The sequence below is a fragment of the Thamnophis sirtalis genome, unplaced genomic scaffold (assembly GCF_051295495.1).
Source record: "Thamnophis sirtalis isolate CommonGarterSnake01/CBP01778 unplaced genomic scaffold, rThaSir2_p1.2 scaffold_4, whole genome shotgun sequence".
NCBI classification, from domain to species: Eukaryota; Metazoa; Chordata; class Lepidosauria; order Squamata; family Natricidae; genus Thamnophis; species Thamnophis sirtalis.
In genome coordinates, this window is record NW_028261384.1 from 100,220,131 (window position 1) to 100,227,360 (window position 7,230).

Sequence of the window (7,230 nt, forward strand, 5' to 3'; positions counted from 1 at the left end):
AGTTATCAGCATTGTTCTATATCTTCTTCCTAAAATTAAATGATATGTTATGTTGCTTAAGATATGTGCCAAAGTAAATTTGTATTACGTACTTAACTTTGTATATTGCGCAGAGTTATGTAGATGAAATGGGTAGCTATATAAATTTACCAGATAACTAGATAAATTGATAGTATAATTCTAATCCTTCTCAAATTCTGATTTTGAAATCAACAAAACAGGATTTGGGTAGCACCTTTTCTATCAAATGTTATTAAAAGGCATAAGATTTGGTGAGCTGCCATTCTTTTCATCAGATGCATAGAGTAACTAGACTGATAATGGTATTTAAATGGGATGAGAGGGATTGAAAAGTGGCATACGACTTTTAAGAATAGTATGTAAAAATTCGTTATTGAATAATATTAAATGAGGCTAATATTAAAATAATAAAAAGGAAAAATTGGTTAATTTGAATAGTTTCCTTATAGACAAAACGTAGCTACATATTGTTGAAAAAAACATTAAGAGCAATCAACATTCCAAAGGGGGGGAAGAACATGAGGCAAAATAAACATTTTGAAAACTGACCACGTAACTGGCTTTGGAAGATCATGGAAAGGTAATGTAAAAGGTCATAACACCTGAAGTACTTATACCTTCGTCCTCCATCTTAGGTTTAATTAAGCTCAGTTCATGCACTATCCATTTATCTCTGTAGAACATGAAACAGAGGCATCCATGTGTACTGATAGCCATTTACATTGTTCCAGAAAGTTGGAAGTACAAACTTTTGGCATTTGTAGTGGCTGAGTTTATTCATTCTGTCAAATATAAATAGTTTTATTTTCTAGCTATAAAATATAGATTATGTCTCTCTGAATCAAATGATTTTGTGAACACCTTTTTTTTTGCAACAGTCTCCATTTTCTTCATTGGTTTCATTAAGATGGTAGATGCATAAGTATTTTATGTTCACAAATGATACAAGAAGGTTTAAAGCAGAATGTGAATTTTACTTTCCTGAATACAGGAAGAGGTTGAAGTATGACCAGTTATTAATGGCCATTCAAAGTTAAGGCAGACTTCCCACCCCAATAGTTACATATCATCCCATTTCAAAGTTATGGTGGCTGTACTGCCCTGCAGTCATTCGCCTTTATGAACAACCATCAGGATCCCCTCACTTCTGTCTCCCATATTCTTCTGCCCCACCAAGATCCTGCAATCATTAGGCCTGCTCCCACACATCCATCACTTATCTCTGCATCTTGGAAGGCCGGGGAAGTGACCCTGGGCCTGTATTACGCCTCCCCCATCCCTGACGCAGCCTATACTTTGTTTAATGACCCATGTGTTTGTTTAATAACTGCATTAGAAAGAGTAGGGATGGGGGTTGTGAAGGGAATCCATTTTGCTTAATGGCTGTCATGACATGTGCCCAAATGAGCAGGCTGCATTAGAGTCGTATCTCAAGGACTGCCTGTACATCCCAGTGACATTATAAAATGATGTGAGCTGTACTCATGGAGGAGATCTTTGGATATTCTGTATTAAAAACAACACCTGGTATCTATACCTGAAATAAATAATGTAAATTAATCATGCCTGCTTACTCTTATGCCTGTTTATTATACAATTGTTGTTTGGCTTCAGCTAATTATGAGAAGCATGAAACTATCCTTCTGCGCTGGAAGCCAAATATCTTAGAATTACTAAATTCTGCTGGTAGTAAATTTCTAATTTATGAAGTATGATTTTTGAATACACAGATCTTTTGGCCTTTCATGTCATTTGGAAACTGCTCTTAGTCCTATTGACAATAGCACCACCTACTGACACTCCAGTATCACTTGCTGAAAGGACTGTGGGAGATTCAGTTCTGGTTGGCTTTGCATATGAAAAGCTGTGGGTTTTTTCATGTCTGATCCTATCTACCAAATAGTAGGAATCCCATCCTACTTGCAGATTACATCGATCTCATCTTGGCAACTCCAGTATTTACCTTTGGAATATGACATTGACTTTTTAATGGTTTCTCCAGTAAATATACAAAACATTTTGGTTTCTGAAAACAGTTGGTTTTTCCTGCTAGAAATGACAGAAATGTATGAAAAAACAAAGTGCTTATTACATTTTAGGGAGAAATTAAGAACATGAATCTTGCAATGTGTGATCAGAAATATATCTTGGGAAAGAAGAAGCTGTGGCCAGATCTTCTCTCTTAAATTACTGGTTAACAGAGGTATTGGTATTGCCATTGATTAGATATTGACCTATCAATTATATGAAAACTCTGGTACAGTATTACCTATGAGGACAACATATTTCATTAAAAGGGTACTATGAATACAAATTGAGCACTCATAGATGGGTGCCCAGAGTATCTTGTACCTCTTTTCACTATTCGTCAAGGTACAAGTGTCATATTAAAATTCTAGTTAGAGAAGGGTCAGGCACAGTTTTCTTGTCTATAAACACAATGAAAAAGTATATCATAGAAAAATAGCCAAAAGTAATACCACATCTGGCAAAAAGTAGGACAACACAACAAATCTAAAACTGTTCTCCAAGTAAACAGGCTTTCACACTGTGGACTAACCTGGACCGTCATATCAGAGTATGTACATGTATACATGTTATTAATTTTACATTTCTGATGGGCCATATTACATTGATTAATCACAACCTGAGGATACTGCTTTATATAGAATGTGATTGATCCCTAATAATCTTCACTTCTTCCAAGCTCAAAATGCAAAGAACAATGCTATGAAAGATAAAGGAAAGAGCTGAGCAGAATAATGAAATAAGAATTTGGGAACAATAGACTGTCCACAGTTGGTTGCTTCAAAGTTGCAGTCTATGGGCAGTCTATTCTCTATTAATACAAAAGGCCAGTTGCACTGTGATTTTGCATATTAAACACGACAACAATAAATTGACTTGGGTACTAGATACAGCCAATCTCATTTTGCCATGATTGTTAAGTGGATATGGCTTCTCCCATTGACTTTGCTAGTCAAAAGCCACCTGACCTCAGAATGCCACAAACCTTGTAAATCCATATCAGTTACCAAGTGCTCAGATCACATTGTGACCATGGGAATGGGGCATCGGTTGTAAGTGTGAGGCCCCACTTTTCAGTGCCATTATAATAGTGAATAATGGTTTGACTAGTGGTTAAACGAATGGTTGTGTGTTGACTATCCATATTTTGATAATAAGCAATGTTTGCTCATCAACAGACTTGAATAGTTAGCAATTTGTCCAAGTACAGTAGCAATAGAATATATTGCAGTGATGATGTATTATTTAATAGATATGTTAAGCCTCAGAGCTGCTAAAAAGCCACAACTTCTATCTAAAGCACCTTTATTTAGAATAATTGAGAAAAGAAAAGAAGAACTCACTGTACATCTATCAATAAACATACTTTTTCATCCTAAGGACCAGCCGTAAAACATGAATGATTTTTTTTAGGGCAGAAGCAAATATCCTTTTTTCAAGGCCATGGTTCCCTGGGGACAGGTAGGGGCTTGCCCCCAGCTTAGGATCATCTTCAGGAAGAGAGCCGGCATCATCTCTTTTACTCAGGCCTCTCTAGCACAGAGACCACACAGGTGGAGTAAATAAAGTTAATGCTGTAGAATTACCGTCGGGGCATTTCCTTGCTGAGGAGCGTTTGAAGCACTGTGCCATGCCTTGAAATTACAGCTAATTATAGAGGCCATTTGCATAAATTACAAGGAGCGAGGCAGTTGTCGCCAATCCTTTCCATGCACTTAGGAAGAAAGTTCCGCTTGCTGGATGGCAATAAACTGGAGAGGGGGGCTGGGCTGGAAAAGAGACCCACCTCTGAAGATGATGGAGGTGGATTTGGAAGGCAGAGGATGGTGGGGGAATCCATTTACAGAGATGCAAGCTTCTAAAGATACACTGGTGCCAAAATTGCTTTTGGATGGAGGCCTAAATATTGTGCAAAATGAATTGGGGAAACTTCACTTTGCAAATTGGAAATTTAGAAGTTGGTTTGTCATCATCCAAAATATGATTCTTTAGTGAAAATTATTTTTGTGTGCAAGAGCAGTCACATTTCTACTGCAGTGAGTGGGTTTTCCCTATACATTTGAATTTTTCCTATAAATTTATGAATGATGGCAATCTACCTTACAAAATTGGTTGTTAGCAGTGCTAACATAACACAGTGTTTTTCAACCACTGTGCCGCGGCACACTAGTGTGCCGTGACATAGTGTAAGGTGTGCCGTGGGAAAAACACTTTATATATAGTCAATATAGGCACAGAGTTAAAAATTTTTAACATTTTCTAATGGTGGTGTGCCTTGTGATTTTTTTCATTAAAAAAGTGTGCCTTTGCACAAAAAAGGTTGAAAAACACTGACATAACATATGTGGAGAGATGGACCACTGCTATACTTAGACTTTTATAGTTTCACAATTCTCTACTATACCCTTCATGTGAAAAACTTTTTATATTAGGTAAGATAAAGATGTCTCCATGGGTTTTTAGAGAATGGCGCTTATCTTCATTTCTTAAGTCAAAGAGCTAGTGTTGCCCAAAGACATTTCTGTGGTCAGGTGGCCAGCATGACATCACAACAAAATACAGAGCATATAGGGAACATGGAACTTCAGGGCGAAGTTAAAAAAATGGATATTTAAGCAGACTGTGGCTCAAATTCCAGATTTTAGTACTCCCAAGAGATTTGTCCCCTGCTCATGAACCAATATGCTTCAGTCCTTCATAGTGATTCAGTCTGATAACATATCTCCACTGTTCTTCATCATCAGCTGTATTTGGATATGAGATGTGCTTTTCTATGTTAATTAGAACATTGGAAATTATGCAGGTTCAATCTCTCAACATAAATCCTAAATAAAGGAACAATTATGGGATATATTATGGGACACTTTATAGAATTTTATATTTTTATTGTATTGTACATTATGTACAATGAATCACACAAGCTGTTTTGTTTTCTCAATGATATTTTTGGCCCTAATTCTGGAAGTAAAAGTCCTCATCTGGAAGACCTTAGAGCAGTGATGGCTAACCTTTTTCCCATCGTGTGCCAAAAGCAGGGGGAGCGCAGGGGGGGGTCATGCATGGGCGTGCCCACACCCATAATGCTATGTGCTCAACCCCCTACCCCACCCTGCTTTTGGTACGTGATGAACCTGTTTTTCGCCTTCCCCAGGTTCCAGAGGCTGTCTAGGAGCTCGGGGAGGGTGAAATCTGCCTCCCTCCTCGGAAGCCCTCCAGAGGTTTCAGGCGGCTTTTCTGAAACCTCCAGAGGGCAAAAAGCGGCCCTACGGGCAACCTGAAAATCCATCCCCTAACTTCCAGTTTGCGTATTGGGTTGGTATTTCTGTAAGATTTGGTTTTAATCAGTGACAGAGCTGACAGGGCGACAACTTGCGTGCCCTAGCAAATGGCTCCGTGTGCCACCTGTGGTACACATGCTGTAGGTTCACCATCACAGCCTTAGAACATAAAACAAAAGAGTTGGAAGGGAGCTTGGGGGGGTCTTCTACTTTAATCCCCTGCTCAAGCAGGAGACCCTACTATTTCAGACAAATGGTTGTCCAGTCTCTTTTTGAACACCTGCAGTGATGGATCATCCAGAACTTCTGAAGGCAAGCTATTCCATTGGTTGATTGTTCTTACTATTAGGAATTTCCTCCTTAGTTTTAGTTTGCATCTTCCATTGGTTAGTTTCCATCTTCTGTTTCTTTCTTCTTCTTTTTTTGCCTTTTGGTGTTTTGGAAAATAGTTTGACCCCCTCATCTTTGTAGGAGTTACTCAAATATTGGAACACTGCTATTATGTCTCCCCTAATCCTTTTTTTCATTAAACCAGACATATCTACTTCCTGTAACTGTTCTTCATGTTTTCGCCTGCCCTTAATCATTCTTGCTGCTCTTCTCTGTACTCTTTCCAGAGTGTCAACATCTTTTTTATATTGTGTCTAGCGCTATCTTCCCAGAGCTTTCATTTGACTGTGTCCTTTTCTTGTGTCAACTCTTTACCTGCCTCTACCCCCTCAGTCTTTAATGGAGAAATATCAGGCCAAGAGCTGTGCTGACATTCTTGATAAGAATGGTGGTAACTACAACGAGCAGAGATGTTTTATTATGACATTGAAAAAAAATCAATGCTTTTAATTATTCAAGGACGCTAAAAGTTGTTATAAATCACTGGAAATACATCAGCAATGTGTTGTTCCAGGGCCCTGCGAAAAAAGATCTTTCCTGTAAATGATGTACCTTGCCTTAGAAATAATTTGCACTGGTCTTTTCAGTTGGGGTATCTCAAAGTAGCCAGACTTGATGAGTATCAACTCTAGCTTTGAGAAGACCCTAGGAATGCAGCTTTCAAGCAAATTGTTTTCTACACTAATAGATTTATCTGGTCAGCAAAAATGAAGTCAGGTGGCTGCAGATAGTTCTTCCTTCCCAGATGGTACAACCTCTGAAAAAGCTTCCTGCAGTATCAAAAGTTTAAAATAGATTCTACTGACAATGAGGAGGGCTATTTTATAACTTTGGGGAAATTGGGGGAATAGTTTATCCAGTTACCTGTGGACTGGAAATAGGAACTTTTCCCTTGGAATAGAAGGAGCTAGCCATGAAAAAGGGCAGTTCATTAGAGAGACAATAAACTTGAAAAGGAAAATGCAGAGAAGATCAGGATACTCTACGAATAAGCAAGCCATAGATTTTCAATGTTTGTGTTCCTATATCCTCCAAAACCCATAAGCAAAATATCCCTTGCATTGAATGTTGTCCATGCATGTCCTTGCAGCTTCTTTTTTCAGCATTGTTCCTGCGATACTGCCTTCAGCTGATCTCTAGCCCATACCTGGAAGTATAAGGTGTTCTTAGCTCCTAAATCCATATTCTCTTTCATATAAGAACAGGTTTTACCATGGAAACAATCTGATGTGCTTCAGAAACCATTCTGTTGGAGGCACATCGTGTGACTGCCTAGAGAGTGGAATTAGACTGGCACCTATTAACCACTTTAGGCTGATGCAGATATGCCCTCTACCCTGGGCACTATCTTCAAAGCCATTCTGTTTTGGGCAATGGAAGAACCTGCTTCTTTCAGACCAGGCTGTTTCTGCATATCTAAGCCAAGCCACAGAGCCAAGAACTGAATCAGACTGAAGGTTGGAGCTGGGAGTGAAGTAGGAAAGGGGCTGCACAGTGACAGGAGATAGTGAGA